The sequence below is a fragment of the Pinus tabuliformis genome, chromosome 3_1, assembly GCF_031772625.1.
Source record: "Pinus tabuliformis cultivar Carrire ecotype Pingquan chromosome 3_1, CPIR1, whole genome shotgun sequence".
NCBI lineage: Eukaryota > Viridiplantae > Streptophyta > Pinopsida > Pinales > Pinaceae > Pinus > Pinus tabuliformis.
Genome location: NC_142301.1, coordinates 116,926,895 through 116,946,606, shown reverse-complemented (window position 1 = coordinate 116,946,606; position 19,712 = coordinate 116,926,895).

The window sequence follows — 19,712 nt, the reverse complement described above, 5'->3', positions numbered from 1 at the left end:
TACGTTCTTTCTCCACCATGGCAGTCAACGGATTCCAAATCCCCTTAAATCACGGCTTAATTCCCTGTCGATTCTGCTTCTGTCTATCGGGCGCAATCTCAGCCGTCCGATCTGGGATCCTCCAGGTCCAACATCATACACACATCAAGCGTGGTTCACTTGCTCGACTGATAACGCGTGATCACGGTGATTTTTCTCTCACCTCCGCTGCCACGTGTCGATCGCTGAGTGGGATTGCTCTGCTCTCCTCCAAAACCTCTTACCATTCAAGGGCGCCCCGTTCAATACCGTCGATTTCTAGGTCGTGGATCCCACCTTTGTACATTGGTGCTTTTCGTTTCTCCACCCGCGGTTCTTCGGCTCCCAACGTGACCAAGGGCTTAAGGCCCCTCCATTTCAGCCCTGTTTGAATCAGCTCCTTTTCCCGTTCCGAGGCTCCCAGGGGCTACATCGACCTCCTGCGCAATCTCCATGGGCCTCGGTCAGTGCGCTTTGACCGAGGTCCTCGTTGTTCCATGCCGACTGCCATGGCCACTGGTTTAGGGTGTTTCCAATTGTTGTTTTGGATTCTTCAAGGATTTGTTTTGTCCTGATACAGTCAGGGTTCTTTGACAGTCATTTATGGATCTGATTTGGATCACGGCCTCCCTACTGAAAAAGCTTTTGGACCACCAAAAGTTGGTTTTCTTCAAGCATCGACTAAGTGAGGAAACTGCTGTCTCATTTTTCCAATCTCAATCCACTTCGCACTACTCGGCTTCGAACCTTTAAGCCCAATCCTGAGGTATTCCACCTATCCACTGCACATCGTCCTTACCTTGCTGCCCAACATTGTATCTTCCTGCAACTCGTTAAGATATTCAGGTAGCAGGTCATCAACATAAGGCAATTGACTCTGCTCTTCAGGGTCCTCAATCATTGAAGGTTCAAACAACCTCAAGCAATCTGCGTTCACGACTGAGTAGATGTGCATGTAAGCCGACAGATCAAGGCAAAAAGCATTTTCACCAATCTTCTCAATTATCCTGAAGGGTCCATACCTGATAGGTTTTAGCTTCTTACCTTCACCTTGCATCTTTTCCTTGCTGATATACAGCCATACTTGGTCTCCAACTTGAAAACTATGCTCCATCCGATTCTTATCATGCCTAGACTTGTACTTGGCCTAGCTCTTTTCCAGCTGTTCCTGTACTTCCTGGTGGATCTCCTGGATCTATTCAATGAACCTAGTTTCCCTATCCATACCACTGTGTCCATCAACCATGGTATCTTTACCAAAGACAAAATCCAAGGGAGACCTTGGTATGAAACCAAAGAAGGTCTCAAAAGGATATCTCTGGGTAGAAGAGTGTTTGGCTCTATTGTAAGCATGCTGCACAGAACACAAGTGTTCATCCCAAAGCTTAAGGTGTTTGTTGCAATATCCTCTCAGTAACTGGATCACTGTCTTGTTAACTACTTTTGTCTGGCCATCTGTTTGTGGATGAAAAGCTGTGATTTTCTTTAATTTGGTGTCCATTAGTTCCCACAAACTGGACCAAAACTTTCCCACAAATCGGGTGTCTCGATCAGATATAATAGAAGCGATTAATCCAAAATGAACCCATACATGTTCAAAGAATAAATTTGCAGTTTGTTCAGCTGTAATCTGTTTACTACAGGGTATCAAAATACACATTTTTCTGAACCTATCCACAACAACATATAGATAATGATGACTGTTATAGCTCCAAATCTCACTCTTATGGTTTGTGATGCTGCACTCATGGCCTAGGGCAACCCCTCCTTCCAGACCTGGTCCAAAAATTTAAAAAACAGTGTTTTATTCCCTATACGCGACATTGCCCTGAGTTAAACGCGTGTACACGCGGGTCTGTTATACCCAACCCGCGTGTACCTATTAAAACACTTAAAAAATAATAAATTCCTCTTTTTCGGGCGGAGATCGCGGGTTTTACCTGCTGGATCACCTGTTATTGCCCGTGGCCCAACTGTTCCCAACTAACTCCTAACTAAAAAACTACTTTGGAGAGGGTATAAAAAGACATCAAAGGGAAGGCCAAGGAGAGAAAGGAGAGCAAGATTATTATGCTGAGATTTTCCCCTTAGACCAGGTCTGAAGTCCTTGGTGCTTTCTGCACTTCCCCCATCTTGCATAGGAAACCCTTGTTTCCATGTGTATTGGTGATCATTCATCCTTGATACCATCATTTGAGTAGGACTTGGAAGGAGCTCTTGTCGGAGGCTTGAGGCTGGAACGAATCCGGGAGGAAGCTTGCTTGGAGCCTGCTGAAGGTGTTCAGGTGATATCTTTCCGATATATGTACTTTATTTGCCTTTATATATAAAGAAACACGTCTTTGTTCCCGAATAATCTTTCTTTATGCTTATGAGATTCTTGTGTTGAATTCTTATGAAAGTGGTTACTTAAAGATCTTTTATAACTAACTTTATAGCATGAAGATGATTTATATATAAGTATTTGTACAGGTACTGTTGTGTTCTTTGATTTGTTTGTCTTGCAGGTCAAAGAAAGAAGAAGGGAACTCCAAGAAGGGTTTGGAGTTCCTAGATTTAGGCAGTCCTCCCACGAAATCCATGGAAATGCTTTCCCAAGGGTGAGAAGGAACTAGCAAGGGAGTGTATAAGCCTAGTTTTATGTTGTTGGGCTTGCTTTTAGCACACATAGCACACCCCTTTACATATCTAGAAACTTTCTTGTTATGCTGTGCAACTGTTTTACTTACCCCAAAGTGACCTGATATCAGAGAAGTGTGTGCTTCCCTAATTATCTTTGCTCTCTTAGTTTGTGGAATGCAGAGTTTCCCACAATGATATAAGAGTCAGTCCTTCACATGATAGTCCAATTCTTCTACTCTTTTTCCTTGACTCAAAGTTGCATATACATCTTTAAAGTCCATGTCCTAAGCATATTGTTCTATGTAGCTTTCATGCAGCACCAAATTATGCTTAAGTATGGTGGATGCATTTAGAATGGGTCTAGATAACATGTCTACAACCTTGTTATGTATGCCCTTTTTATATCTGATGGCTAAATGAAACTATTGTAGAAAACCCATCCATCTGTAGTGTCTTGATTGTTGCAACTTAGTTTGGGAGTGTAGGTATTGAAGTGGTTGATGATCAGTATGTATTACTGTTTCTTTGCCCATTAAGTAATGTTTCCACTTTTTCACACTCTAAACTAATGCATACAATTCCTTATCATATGTAGGATAGTTAACTACTGCAGGATTAAAAGTCTCAGAATGATAACATATGGGTTTACCATGCTGTGTCAACACTGCTCCCATGCCATAGTCACTGGCATCAGTTTGGATCTCAAATGGCCTTTGTAGATCTGGCAGTGCTACTACAGGTGTTGTAGTAATTTTTTCTTTCAAGGTGTCGAAGGCTTTCTGTTGTTTGCCTCCCCACTGAAACACCTTGTTCAATCCTGTCAAAGCATGTAAGGGAGATGCAATTGAGGAAAAATTTAAAATGAACTAACTCCAATACTGTGCTGCTCCTAAGAAGCTTCTCACTTCTGTAGCAGACTTGGGTTTAGGCTAGTTTACAATGACTTCCACTTTAGAGGGATATATTTTCAATTCACCTCCCCCTACTATATGACCCAAATAATTTAGAGAGGTTTTTCCAAATTGGAGAGTTTAACATAAAGTTTTTCTATTTTCAAAACATCTAATGTCTGCTTAACATGCTTTAAATGTTCTTCCCACGTTTTACTAAAAATCAGAATGTCATCCAGATACACAATAACAAAATCATCAAGAAAAGGTCTGAGTACATCATTCATTAATATCATGAAAGTAGCAGGGGCATTGTTCAAGCCAAAAGGCATAACCAGCCATTCATACAATCCCTGCTTTGTTTTGAAAGCAGTCTTCCATGCATCTTGCTCTACAACTATGACCTGATGGTATCCACTGTGCAAATCCAGCTTGGTGAAATAAATAGCTTCCTTCAGTTGATCTAAAAGGTCATCTATGCGAGGAAGGGGATAACGATTTTTTATTGTTATCTTATTCAGTGCTCAATAATCAATGCACATTCTCCACGAGCCATCTTTCTTTCTCATAAAACGATTGGTGACCCACATGGTGATGTGCTAGGCCTGATGAACCCTTTCTCGAGCAACTCCTGCACCTGCTTCTTGATTTCAACATTCTCTAAATGTTATGAAACCAGCTCAAGAAAAGATAGAAAAGATATTTCAACGCCTTAGAATTCAGCCTCTTCGAGGGGGCAACCTCCTTTACATTACATAAATGAATAATTCTTGGATGATACAAATGAAAATACCTCCTTTCTATATATAGGAGTCTAAGGGGTCATAACATAATCAGATCCAACATAACAATAATAATGTAAGGGCACAATATTAACAATAGTGGGCTTCTATGGGGCACAATAGTAACAATATGGGCACTACATGGGTACATCAATATAATAAGTGGGTTGTACTAATAACAATAAGGGGTTACACTAGTAGTATAGGGGCCTAACACTAAAGCAAATAACCTGTACATCCCAATGTTAGGCAAAGGAACATCTTGCTGCAAAATAATATCATGTACTATTCCCTTTTTGGGTGGAAGACCTTGAGGTTCTTGAAACAAGACATCATACTCTGAAACAATCTTTTCTATAGCAGCTTGCTGATCAGAATTACAGCCCTCAAATACATTGGTTTTATCAGTTTTCTTTTCCTTTACAACTGTTAGTAAGAACTGTTTGCATGAATTTATCATTCTTTTCATCTGTCTTGAGTTTATGAGTGTATAATTATTCTTAAGCTTATGGGCTCTTCCAAAGTATTTGATTCCATCTTTAACAAGTAGATACTTGTTCTCGGCTCTATAGAAAATAGACTTTCTATCATACAAGTAAGGACTTCCTAAAACAATTCCACATATATCCAAAGGAATTACATCTAACTCAACCTCATCTACAAATGTTGACCCAAAAGAAAAATTGAGTTTGCACTGTCTAGTCACTTGTAGTTGTGCTTTATCATTCAACCATCCTAATGGGTATGGCTTCTTGTGAGGTGTAGTTGCTAATCCCAATTTCTTTACAATTGCTTCGGAAATCAGATTTACTTGTGAGCCACTATCAAACAAAGTATCAATCTTTTGAGTTTTGGAAACAACTCGAATATGGAAAAGCTCATGCCTTTTTCTCTCATGTTCTTCATCAATAACAGATTGAGCAGAATTACTAGTAGATGCTTCAGAATTGTTACCTTTTATACCTATGGCTACAATGATTGTTTCATCTCCCGAGTCTGACCCCAAATCTTTCTGAATAGCTGCAACAATATTCTTCTTCTTGCCCTCGGACTTCTTAAATCTCAGCTCTGGATGCAGAATCTAACAATGCTCATCATCATGCCCCTCCTTTTTACAATGAGTGCATGAAGCTTTTCCTTTCTGTGTAGTGTTAGCCTTCCTTGATTTCCACTTCTGCTTTCTTTTCTCCTTGCTCTTGCTTACAGTGGGTTGGGATGGTCCCCCAACTTCTAGATTTCCATTCTTTCCTCTGGCTTCTAGATGAGTAGCTTGTACAAATACCTCATCTATACTAATGGGATTAAACATGAGATGGTATGCCTCATGTAATTGTGTAGACCACCAATGTATTTCAAAAGAGTTTCTGGTGAGTCTAATGAAATACCCAACATCAATGCTCTCTTTCTGAACTCTTGAGTATACCCTTGTACACTTTTCCCTTTCAACTGCCGAAGAGTTTTCCAACTCATCATGGCTTGTTGCATGTAGGCCAATGGATAGAACTGCTTTTTGATTCCAGTAACAAATTCACTCCAGACAGAGATGGTCTTACCATGCTTCCTCATATCAGCTTGGGTTCTGCCTTCCCACCAAACCAAGGCAGTGCCTCCTAGGCGTAGGCTTGCCAGCTGAATCTTACTCTTGTCTGAGTCTATGTTTTGTACTCTGCAATACACATCAATTTGTCTAATCCAATTGTCCAACCTTTCAGCATTTAGCTCTTCGTCATATATAGGAAAATCAAATTTAACATCTAACTTAATCAAAGATGCTTTCTTATTATGCACAGGGCTACTAGGAGGTGTATGGAAGCTTTCTTCTTTTCCCTTTCCTTTTGAGTGGTCATGGGAATGAGATTCATCTTCTTCTTTATATTGCTTAGAGCCTGATGAATCTTCACCCTTATGCTTTCTAAAGTCCCTATACATTTCTTCTACCATAGACTTTATAGCTAGGAAACTTTCTATGAATTGAGGGTCTGGCCCTATAGAACCTTCTTCTGACATTGTCTTCCGAGAATAGACTCTCCCAATTTCAGGATTAGTTTCCACCAACTCTCATTCTCATAATTTGAGCTTTGATCTAGTGAGCATCCACAGCTAAACCAACACAAGCTTGTCTAACCTTACAGCCTAGAGCTCTGATACCACTTGATCTGATAATCACCAGATGAGTGACCTCAGTCGAAGATTTATTAAACAAAAAGGTATTACAGACCCATGTGTTGGTGTGTGTGTTCTGTGTTATTGAAACAATGGATCGATCAGATTGCCAATACATAGAAAATAAATGGAAAGAAACCAGAGAAATATAGTAAGCAACACAAAGACACAAGCAGGTTTTAATAAGGATTTCACCCTATTCGCCAGGGCTACGTCTCTGGTCCAGCTTCAGTGGTGGCCTTGTTTTATTGTGTCTTTCAGCAAAGAAATTGCAATACAAGGACTCAATATGAGTTCTCCTGAAGTAGATTTTGCTTGGCAGGGTGGTTCTTGGATTCCCCAAGCCACTCAGAGTACACAGACTCTTGTTCTTCCTACCAGCTCTGTGACCCTTGGTCTACAGGGGAAAGAGCCAACTATGGTTCTTAATCCGGACAGATTCCTCTATGGGAAGGCTTGATTCTTCAAGATCTCTGGTGCTCGATGTTGCCTATGGTCAGCTCGGCCCTCTGTCTCCTTTGCTTGGCTTTACTGCTCTCTGTGCTCAGTCCTCCTCTCATGGTTCACCATTTGCTGTCTCTCTTGGTCGCTTGGACTCTTCTCTGTTCCTCTTCTCTCTTAAAACTCTTTTCAATTGTCTCTATTCATGGCTTTAGCCATTTGATCTCCATGCTTGTTCGGTTCCTCTCTCGCCTGCGTCGATTCGCCTATCGCCTGCGTGCTTGGAGTACCCTGTTCGGTGTCAGCATGAACGCTCGGGAAGCAGCCACATGTCTCCATCGGAATAGTGCCACCTTGTTTGTCGATTCGTTTCTTCGCTTATGTCGTGGATATGTTCTTTCTCCACCGTGGCGCTCAACGGATTCAAAATCCCCTTAAATCGCAGCTTAATTCCCCGTCGATTCCGCTTCTGTCTATTGAGCTCAATATCAGCGATCCGATCTGGGCTCCTCCAGTTCCAACGTCATACGCACGTCGAGCGCGATTGACTTGCTCGACCGATAATGCGTGATCACGACAGTTTTTCTCTCACCTCTGCTGCCATGCGTCGATCATTGAGTGGGATCGCTCCACTCTCCTCCAAAACCTCTTACCATTTAAGGGCACCCCGCTCAATACCACTGGTTTCTAGGTCGTGGGTCCCACCTTCGTACGTTGGCGCTTTTCGTTTCTCCGCCTGCGGTTCTCTGGCTCCCAACGTGACCAAGGGCTTAAGGCCCCTCCATTTCTGGGGCTCCCAGGGGCTACATCGACCTCCTGCGCAGTCTCCATGGGCCTCGGTCAGCGCGCTTTGACCGAGGTCCTCGTCGTTCCACGCTGGCTACCATTCCCACTGGTTCAGGGTGTTTTCGATTGCTGTTTTGTATTCTTCAAGGATTTGTTTCATCTTGATACAGTTAGGGTTCTTTGACAGTCATTTATGGATCCGATTTGGATCACTATTTGGCAAGGGTTAAATTTTAAGCACATGTTTTCAAATTGTTCATAACATTGGTCATCCAAAAAGATTTAAAATAAACAAAAAAATTTAGATACTTTGGCAAGATTAATTAACCTAGAATCCTCTCAAAGGACAACATCAGACTAGCATCATTGTCGGGGAGCGAAAATTGAACTATTTTCCCTAGGAAAACAATTAAGACTTTTCCTTTAAGGTGAATAAAGGAATTGTAGGCTAAAATATTTCACGTGGCGACTCCACAAGCCCAAGCTCGCTCCTTCAAACATACCAGGTCTCATTTTGATTCTCAAATTTTTTCTCCATTATCTGATCCAGAGAGAATGGTAAGAGAAGCCTCTTTTAGAAGGAGACTTGAAGCTTCTACTTCTTCTTCTATACCACTACAACTTGAAGATATCTAATCCTTTGATCCATTTAGGTATGTTCCATTCCAATTAGATTTGGCTGATCTAACAGCTATGGTTTTAGAACTATTATCCAAAGGAGTTGATGTGTAGTTAGCTCTCTTAGTCCATTCTTTCGAATCATATAAAATACCTGAAATATTTTCAGATTCACCCAAGTCAGAAGAAGAATTAGATGTACATTTATCGGAGATAAAACCTACTGATTTTATCTCGCCCACTCATTATACATTTCCATCTACTTTTTCCCAACCTGAGGAAATTTTTTATGTATATTCAAACCCTTTGTTTGAAAACAAAGAAGAAGTTGAAATAGAGGTCCAAAACCTAGTTATTAAAACACCTTTTAAAACTTTTAGGGATCCTCCACTTTCCCATCCTCCTCCTCCTACCATTACACCTCCATCTTCACCTACAACTTCACCATCTTCCTCCTCATCCTCTACTACATCATCTCCCACCTCTTCTACTGATTCATCTTCATCTTCAAATATGGCTGCCTTTCAACCTATTATTCAAGCTAGGTATGTTGCCTTACATCTTCCTAACCAACTCAATAATTTTCTTGATGGGTATTTAAAACACCTACCAAGGTTTAATGGAGAAACTAGTTTGTCTGTTGAAGATCATTTAGCTGCCTTTTTGGATTTTGCTGATAATATGAACATTGAACATGAAGATGTATATATGAGATTATTTGTTCAATCACTAGAGGGGAACATTAGGATTTGGTTTAGACAACTGAGAGTTGATTCGATTAATTATTGGAATGAATTAACTACAATATTTAAGAATCAATGGGGTGTTAAGAAGGTTCTGGTTTACTATCTTACAGAATTTGAAGAAATGAAAAGAAACCATGGTGAACCAATGGCATATTTCATAAAAAGATTTAATAAAATTTACCATAAGATGCCACCTGACTATAAACCACCAGTAGCAGCAACAAAAGTTCGATTTTCTAAATCATTTGATGATGACTTTGTATTCATGATTACTGAAAGGAAATCCCATACTCTACAAGACATGCAAACAAATGCTATAGAAATTGAGGCTAATAGTTCAGCATAAGCTAAACTTAAAGCTAAGGCTGAAAAAACTGAAAGGAAAATGAAAGTCAAGGAAGAAGGATCTTCCTAAAAAACTAAAAATGAAGATCAAAATATATATGAGATCACATCATTACTTAGAAACCTTTCAAATAGAATCTCAAAAATAGAAACTCAGTCTAGAACAATTCAACAAACTGTTGCTAGACCTCAAACTCAATTTAGAAGAGCCCCCCAAACTCAAATTTTGCAAATACCAAATACTGATCAACAGATCCAACCCCCATTGATGATTGATGACCAGCAACCAAAAGACATTGGTCCTTTGATTTATGAAGATATAAATAATCTGGATCATTCATATTTACAAAATTCTATTGTTTCTCTCCCTTTAAATCAGTCTTCTCAAGATCAAGAAGACTCTCAAATATCAAAATATCAGGCCTTTTCTAAGTTTTTAATTGCAGAATTGAATAGGAGATACTATCTAAGACCTAGTTCAGGGCCTAGTAGACCTCCAAAAAGTCCCATTGTAAATGAACCTCAAATCAAATCTACTGAAACTCAAACAACAACAATTCAACCATTGAATCAAACAATTGAAACAACTCTAATTGATAAAACTATTTTAACCACTTTCAATGTTGAAAGGGAACTGGAAAGAGTTAAAATACCATTCCTTTATCTGAACTTTCAAAGAATCCATGGTATAAAAACCAAGTTTCCAAATGGATCCAGTCATCCAGTGTTAATGTTGAAGGGGATGTAATAAGCCTACAAGATGAAAAACCTTTGGTAGTCTTTGGTCCTAGCTCAAACATGATTGATGAAAATGTACCACAATTTTATGTGACTCTAAAATTTCATGATTTCTTATTATATAATTGCATGTTAGATTTTGGGGCTTCCTATAATCTGATGCCAAAGGTAATCATGGACCAGTTGCAATTAGAGGTCACTAGAACTTATCATGATCTTTACGCTGTTGACTTCAAGAAAGTACTTTGTCATGGACTTACAAAATATCTGGTAGTTACTTTAGCTCAGATCCCTGTTAAGAGTGTGATTTTAGACATTGTATTTGTTATGAAACCAACTCACAAAAAGATAGAAAAGAGAGATAAATGCCTTAGAATTTAGCCTCTTCGAGGGGGAAACCTCCTTTACATTACACAAATGATAATTTTTTGGATGATACAAATGACAAAACCTCCTTTCTATATATAGGAGTCTAAGGGATCACAATATAATCAAAGCCAACCTAACAATAATAATATAAGGGCACAACAATAGCAATAGTGGGCTTCTATGGGGCACAATAATAATAATATGGGGACAATAGGGGAACAACAATAACAATAAGGGATCCAATGACAATAGTAATGGGGGAATCACTAGTATTATAGGGACCTAACATGCCCCTCTCCTTCAAAAAAGTATTGTCCTCAACGCTTAAGTAGTTCTATATGCTTCTGTATAAAATTCTCATCCTCCCATGTGGAATATTTAGTGGGTAAGTTCTTCTGCTTGACAAGATACTCCGAAATTGATCGATTTCGCAGCTATCGAGTTCTTGCTTCTGTGACTACTTCAGGTTCCAATATGATTTTTCCTTCCTCGCCAAGTTCTGGCAATATTCTTTGAACTGGGAGCTTGTCACCAATAACCTTTTTTAAGCATGAAACATGGAAAACTGGGTGCACTCGGGAAGCTGTAGGAAGCTCAAATTTGTATGCCATAGTACGAATATTTTGCAACACCTTGTACAGACCATAATACTTTGGTGATAATTTATTATTCTTCTTAGCTTGCTCGAGGGACATTTTTTTTATATGGTTGTAGTCGTAGAAATACACAGTCACCTATATCAAAGATTCTTTCGTTGTGATGTTGATCAGCCTATTGTTTCATTCTATTCTATGCCAAAGTTAGGTTATCCTTTAAGAGTTGGAGAACTTGTTATTGATGCTTGATGTGATCTTTCACTGCTTGAACCTTAGAATTTTCTCTTAAATATGATGTGATGGATGGTGGGTGATATCCATAAAGTGCCATAAATGGGGTCATTTTTGCTGCAGTATGGAAGGAAGTGTTATACCACCATTCAACCAAAGGAAAACATTTGACCCATTGTGTATGTTTATTGGATACAAAGCAACGAAGATATCCATCCAAACATTTGTTTTACTATCTCAGTTTTCCCATCAGATTGAGGGGATAAGATGAGCTATGAGCTAACTGAGTACCAAGACAAGAATTTTTTTTTGTCCAAAAATTTCCTGTGAAAATGGGATCTCTGTCGCTTACAATAATCTTTGGGTTTCCATGTAGCTTTTGAATTGTTTCCATAAATGCAGTAGAAATTGTACTAGCTTTAAATGGATGTGATAATGCACAAAAGTTTGCATACTTGGTAAGCCTGTCAACTACCACCATGATGACACTCTTTCCTTTGACTTGGGTAAACCTGTGATGAAATCCATTGAAATGTCTTCCCAACATTGATGACTTGGAATAGATAAAGGTTGTAATAGACCCGGGATCTCAATTGCGTCAACTTTATTTTGTTGGCAAACCAAACATTCCACCACAAACTTTTGAATATCAGATTTAAGGCCCTTCCAAAAAACGCCTTCTCAACCCTATGGTAAGTTTTTAAAAATCTAGATTTCCGTCCTAAGGGAGAGGTGTGCAATTCCATAAGAATATTTTGTTTTATTTGGGAATTCTGACATAGGTATAAGCGATCTTTGTACCATAACGAATCATTTTTCTAGCTAAATGTATTAAATGTACTGGGATCTTGTTGTAACTTTTGAATGAGTGCCCACACTTCTTCTTCATTCTTCCATTCATCCCTTACTTCGTTTATCTAATCTGGCTGGATAATAGAAATGGCACAAATCAATGCTTCCACATCCTCATCCTTTCTTGAGAGTGCATCTGCCACAACATTTTGCTTCCCTTTTTTGTATATGATTTCAAAGTCATAACCCAACATCTCTGTGACCCATTTTTGTTGCTCTTCTAAAGATAATATTTTTTCTAAAAGGTATTTAAGACTATCATGATCCGTTTTTACCTTGAAGTGTCTTCCCATTAGGTAGGGTCTCCATTTCTTAAGTGCATGTAGTATTAACAACATTTCCTTCTCATAAATAGATTTGTGTAAATACTTTCCTTTGATTGGAAAAGCAATGGGTCTTTCTTCTTTCATTAAAATAGCACCAATTCCATTTCCTAAGGCATCACATTCCACAATAAAGGCTTTTGTGAAGTCTGACGTAGCTAAGACCGGTTCTTGGCACATTGCCTCTTTAAGGTGCTCAAAGGCCTTCGTTGCTTCTGGAGTCCATAAAAAATCATCTTTCTTCAATAATGTTGTTAGAGGTGCTGCTATTCTCCCATCATTCTTAACAAACTTGTAATAATACCTTGTCAACATGTTTATCCTCGCAGATGCTTTATGGATGTGGGGATTTTCCTTTCCTTAGTGGATTTTATTTTGCTAGGGTATACCTTAACACCTTCATGAGATACAATATGACCTAGATATTCCACTTCTTGTACTCCAAAGAAACATTTGGAGCTTTATGCATATAATTTTTTCTCCTCCAATAGTTTGAGCACCCTGTCAACATGTTGAACATGATCCTTCTAATACTTTCTATGGATTAGTATATCATCAAAAAATACTAACACAAATTTGCTAAGGAAGGGTTTGAAAATGGTATTCATCAAACCTTGAAATGTAGAAGGTGCATTGGTAAGGCCAAAAGGCATGACCAAAAATTCATAATGACCCTCATGAGTTCTAAATGTTGTTTTTGGAATGTCTTCTGTCTTCATTCTGATTTGATGATATCCTAAATGAAGATCCAACTTGGTGAAGTAAATTGATCCATGCAATTCATCCAATAGTTCATCAATGACAGGAATGGGAAATTTATATTTAATAGAGATCTTGTTTAGCTCCCTATAATCCGGACACATGCTCCATGATCCATCCTTCTTGTGCACAAATACTAGTGGAGCGGAGAAAGAACTTTGACTAAGTTGAATGATACCAGCCTCTAGCATTTCTGCAACCATACGTTCAATTTCACTCTTTTGGGCATATGGATATTTGTAAGGCCTGATGTTTGGAGGAACACTTCCTGGAATAAAATGAATAGCATGATCATGATCACGAATAAGTGGGAGAGCTTTGGGAGTCTCAAATACCCTAGAATGATTGTCCAAGACTTTTTGGAGATCTAGAGAAATAGATGATTTTGATGTAGGAACCTCTAGCGAACATAATTGTGCAATTACGCCTCATTTTTCTTTATTTAGAAGCTTTGTCATTCCATTAGAGATGATTATCCTTCCTGGTTTCCCTGCGATACCTCTTAATTCAACGTCCTTTCCTTCTAAAGAAAATTTCATGAAAAGTTCTTGAAAACTAAAAGCTATTGGGATTGTAGCCATTGGACTCCTAGTACAACATCAACACCATCCATTGGCACAAAAAGCATTGGGCTATTCAATACATATTCTCCCATGGATAGCTTGAATATATTATGGCACTTTCCAAAGAAATTTATGGTTCCTCCACTTGCAACCATCACTTGACACTCTAGTGCTGGATATAGGAAGAAATTCAATTAGTTGGTTATCTTACAATGAATAAAATTATGGGTACTGCCCGAATCAATCAACACTAATACCTTTTTCTTCTTGATATGTCCTTCTATCTTGATAGTTTAAGGGGTGGTAATTCTAGCCAATGCATTACTAGATATGGTTGGATTCATTTCTTCTTTCTCTAGGGTTTGTTCCTGGTGTATATCCTCTTATTTTGACATTTCTTGTTCCTTTTCTTCCTCCTCTTCACAATCTATGTAAAATAATCTCTTCTCAGCACACTTATGACCTTTAGTGTATTTTCTATCACAACTATAACAAAGCCCTTTTTCTCTTTTTTCTTCCAATTGTTGGGGTGTAAACCTTGTAGGTTGTGGAAGGCTAAGGGAAACAACACTTCCATCCTTATAGTTGTGAGTGGTAGGCTTCCTTGTTTCCATAATTTTGCTTTCCAATTTTCTTGTCAACCTAAATGCCTTCTCCAATGACTTAGGTTCCCAAAGGCGAACCTCATGTTGGATGTTATCCTTTAAACTCCCTATGAACACATCAATCCTATGCTCCTCTGGAATATCTTTTACCCTTATATTCAATTTTTGGAAGTCCTCAATGTGCGCCATCATTGAACCCTTTTGTTTGAGGTTTATCAATTGGATAAAAAGAGTGTTGCTTTTTTTATCCTCATAATGTGCTATCATTTCTTCCGTAAAAATTTCCCAACTAACATTTTGTTTACGAGAGCAAAGCCATCGATACCATACAAATTGATTTGGTTCCAAAGATAAAGTTGCAATGCGTACCTTTTGTGTGTTTTTCGCATTATGGCGATCGAAAAATTGCTCCATCTATGATATCCATATTACGAGATCCTTGCCATCAAACTTCTTCATCTCAATATTTGGAACATGGTGGGTCTTCAATCCAACATTAGAGTCTATGAAATCATGATTAACATTTCTTTTTTTCTCATCATGAATTTCCTTTACTACCCTTTCGCCATTAGTAAGCATTTTGTTATGAAACCATCTCACAAAAAGATAGAAAAGATAGTTGAATGTCTTAGAATTCAGCCTCTTCGAGGGGGCAACCTCCTTTACATTACAGAATTGAACAATTCTTGGATGATTCAAATGACAAAACCTCCTTTCTCTATATAGGAGTCTGAGTCACAATATAACCCAGCCGACCTAACAATAATAATATAAAGCCACAAAAATTACAATAGAGGGATTCTATGGGGCACAATAATAACAATATGGGGATAATAGGGGCACAACAATATTAATAAGGGATGCAACTACAATAGTAATGGGGTAATCACTAGTATTATAGGGACCCAACATGCCCCTCTCCTTTAAAAAATTGTTTTCCTCAACGCTTGAGTAGTTCTGGATGCTTCTGCATAAAATTCTCATCCTCCCATGTGGAATCTTTAGCAGATAAGTTCTTCCACTTAACAAGATACTCCGAAATTGATCGATTTCGTAGCTGTCGAGTTCTTGTTTCTATTACTGCTTCCGGTTCCAATATAATTTTTCCTTCATCGTCAAGTTCTGGCAATATTGTTTGAACTGGGAGCTTGTCACCTATAACCTTCCTTAAACAAGAAACATGGAAAACTAGGTGCAATCGAGAAGCTGCAGGAAGCTCTAATTTGTGTGCCATAGTACCAATCTTTTGCAACACCTTGTACGAACCATAATACTTTGGTGATAATTTATTATCCTTCTTAGCTTGCTTGAGGGACATTTGCTTATATAGTTGTAGCCGTAGGAATAACCAATCACCTACATCAAAACTTCTTTCACTGCGATGTTGATCTGCCTGTTGTTTCATTCTATTATGTGCCAACACGAGGTTATCCTTTAAGAGTTGGAGGACTTGTTGTTGATGTTCGATGTGATGTTCCACTGCTTGAACCTTAGAATTTTCTCTTAAATATGATGTGATGCATGGTGGCTGATATCCATAAAGTGCCATAAATGGGGTCATTTTTGTTGTTGTATGGAAGGAAGTGTTATACCACCATTCAACCAGAGGCAACCATTTGACCCATTGTGTCTGTCTATCAGATACAAAGCAACGAAGATATCCATCCAAACATTTGTTTACTATCTCAGTTTGCCCATCAGATTGATGATGATAAGATGAGCTATGAGCTAACTGAGTACCAAGACAAGAAAATAATTCTATCCAAAAATTTCCAGTGAAAATGGGATCTCTGTCACTTACAATAATCTTTGGGTTTCCATGTAGCTATTGAATTGTTTCCATAAATGCAGTAGAAACTATACTGGCTTTAAATGGATGTGATAATGCACAAAAGTGTGCATACTTGGTAAGTATATCAACTACCACCATGATAACACTCTTTCCCTCAGACTTGGGTAAACCTGTGATAAAATCCATTGAAATCTCCTCCTAATGTTGGCTTGGAATGGGTAAAGGTTGTAATAGACCTGGTGTCTTAATTGTTTCAACTTTATTTTGTTAGCAAACCAAACATTCCACCACAACTTTTTGAATATCCGATTTAAGGCCATCCCAAAAAAATTCCTTCTTAACCCTATGGTAAGTTTTTAAAAATCCTGAGTGCCCTCCTAAGGGAGAAGTGTGCGATTCCATAAGAATCTTTTGTTTTAGTTGGGAATTCTTACAGAGGTATAAGTGATCTTTGTACCATAAAGAATCATTTTTCCAGCTAAATGTATTAGACGTACTAGAATCTTGTTGTAACTTTTGAATAAATGCCCACACTTCTTTGTCATTCTTCCATTCCTCCCTTGCTTCATTTATCCAATCTGGTTGGATAATAGAAATGGCACACAACAATGCTTCCACATCCTCATCCTTTCTTGAGAGTGCATCTGCCACCACATTTTGCTTCCCTTTTTTGTAGATGATTTCAAAGTCATAACCCAACATCTTTGTGACCCACTTTTGTTGCTCTTCAGAGGATAATCTTTGTTCTAAAAAGTATTTAAGGCTATCATGATCAGTTTTTACCTTGAAGTGTCTTCCCATTAGGTAGGGTCACCATTTCTTAAGTGCATGGAGTATTGCCAACATTTCCTTCTCATAAATAGCTTGGTGTAAAAAATTTCCCTTGATTGGACGACTTTCAAAAGAAATGGGTCTTTCATCTTGCATTAAAACAACACCAATTCCATTTCCTGAAGCATCAAATTCCACAATAAAGGTTTTTGTGAAGTCTGGTGTAGCTAAGACCGGTGCTTGGCACATTGCCTCTTTAAGATGTTCGAAGGCCTTTGTTGCTTCTGGAGTCCATGAAAATGCATCTTTCTTCAATAATGTTGTTAGAGGTGCTGCTATTCTCCCATAATTCTTAACAAACTTGCGATAATACCCTGTCAACCTGAGAAATCCTCGCAGATGCTTTATGGATGTGGGGATTTTCCATTCCTTAATGGCTTTAATTTTGCTAGGGTCTACCTTAACTCCTTCATGAGATACAATATGACCCAAATATTCCACCTCTTGTACTCCAAAGAAACATTTGGATCTTTTTGCATATAATTGTTTCTCCTCCAATAGTTGTAGCACCCTGTCAACATGTTCAACATGATCCTTCCATGACTTGTTGTAGATTAGTATATCATCAAAAAATACTAACACAAATTTTCTAAGGAATGGTTTGAAAATGGAATTCATCAAACCTTGAAATGTTGAAGGTGCATTGGTAAGGCCAAAAGGCATGACCAAAAATTCATAATGACCCTCATGAGTTCTAAATCTTGTTTTCAGAATGTCTTCAATCTTCATTCTGATTTGATGATATCCTGAACGAAGATCCAACTTGGTGAAGTAAATTGATCCATGCAATTCATCCAGTAATTCATCAATGACAGGAATGGGAAACTTATCTTTAATAGTGAGCTTGTTGAGCTCCCTATAATCCAGACACATGTGCCATGATCCATCCTTCTTGTGCACTAATACTACTGGAGTAGAGAAAGAACTTTGACTCAGTTGAATTATACTAGCCTCTAACATTTCTGCAACCATACGTTCAATTTCACTCTTTTGGGCATAGGGATATCTGTACAGCCTGATGTTTGGAGGAACACTTCTTGGAATCAGATGAATAGCATGATCATGATCACGAATAGGTGGAAGAACTTTGGGAGTCTCAAATACCTTGGAATGATTGTCCAAGATTTTTTGGAGATCTAGAGAAATAGATGATTCCAATGTGGAAACATCTAGTGAACATAATTGTGAAATTACACCCCTTTGTTCCTTTTTTAGAAGCTTTGTCATACAGTTAGAGCTGATTATCTTTCCCGGTTTCCCTGCAATACCCCTTAATTCAACTTCCTTTCCTTTTGAAGAAAATTTCATGAAAAGTTCTTGAAAATTAAAAGCTATTGTACCTAAGGATTGTAGCCATTGGACTCCTAGTACAACATCAGCACCTCCCATTGGAATGGAAAGAATTGGGCTAGTCAATACATATTCTCCCATGGATAGCTTGATATTATGGCACTTTCCAAAGCAATTTATTGTTCCTCCATTTGCAACCATCACTTGACACTCTGGTGCTGGATATAAGAAGAAATTCAATTCTTTTTCTACCTTACAATGAATAAAATTGTGGGTACTTCCTGAATCAATCAACACTATTACCTTTTTCTTCTTGATTTGTCCTTCTATCTTGATGGTTTGAGGAGTGGTAATTCCCACCAATGCATTACAAGATATGGTTGGATTCATTTCTTCTTTATCTAGGCTTTGTTCCTGGAGTATATCCTCTTCTTTTGACCTTTCTTGCTCCTTTTCTTCTTCCTCTTCACAATCTATGTAGAATAATTTCTTCTCAGCACACTTATGACCTTTAGTGTATTTGCTATCACAAATGTAACAAAGCCCTTTTGCTCTTTTTTCTTCCAATTGTTGTGGTGTCAACCTTATAGGTTGTGAAAGACTAGGGGAAACAACACTTCCATCTTTATAGTTGTGAGTGGTATGCTTCCTGGTTGCCATAATTTTGCTTTCCATTTTTCTTGCTAACCTGAATGCCTTCTCTAACGAATCAGGTTCCCAAAGGTGAACATCATGTTGGATATTATCCTTTAAAGTCCCTATGAACACATCAATCCTATGCTCCTCTGGAATATTTTTTACCCTTATGTTCAATTTTTGGAACTCCTCAATGTGCTCCATTATTGAACCCTTTTGTTTGAGACTTATCAATTGGCTAAAAAAAGTGTTGCTTTTTGTATCCTCATAATGTGCTGCCAATTCTTCCGTAAAAATTGCCCAAGTCATAATTTTTTTACGAGAGAAAAGCCATTGATACCATACAAACTGATTTGGTTCCAAATATAAAGTTGCAATACATACCTTTTGTGTGTTTTTCACATTATTGAGATCAAAAAATTGCTCCATCTGTAATATCCATGTTGCGGGATCCTTGCTATCAAAATTCCTCATATAGATTTTTGGAATATGGTGGGCCTTCAATCCCACATTAGAGTCTATGAAATCATGATTAACATTTATTTTATTCGCATCATGAGTTTCCTTTACTACCTTTTCACCATTAGTAAGTATTTCTTGTAGAAAATTTGTCAAATTTGTCTTCAAATCTGCCATGTTTGTCTTCAAATTTTCCATGTCTGTCTTCAAATCGTCCATCTTAGCTTCCATGCCCTTTATCTTAGATTCCACGCCAT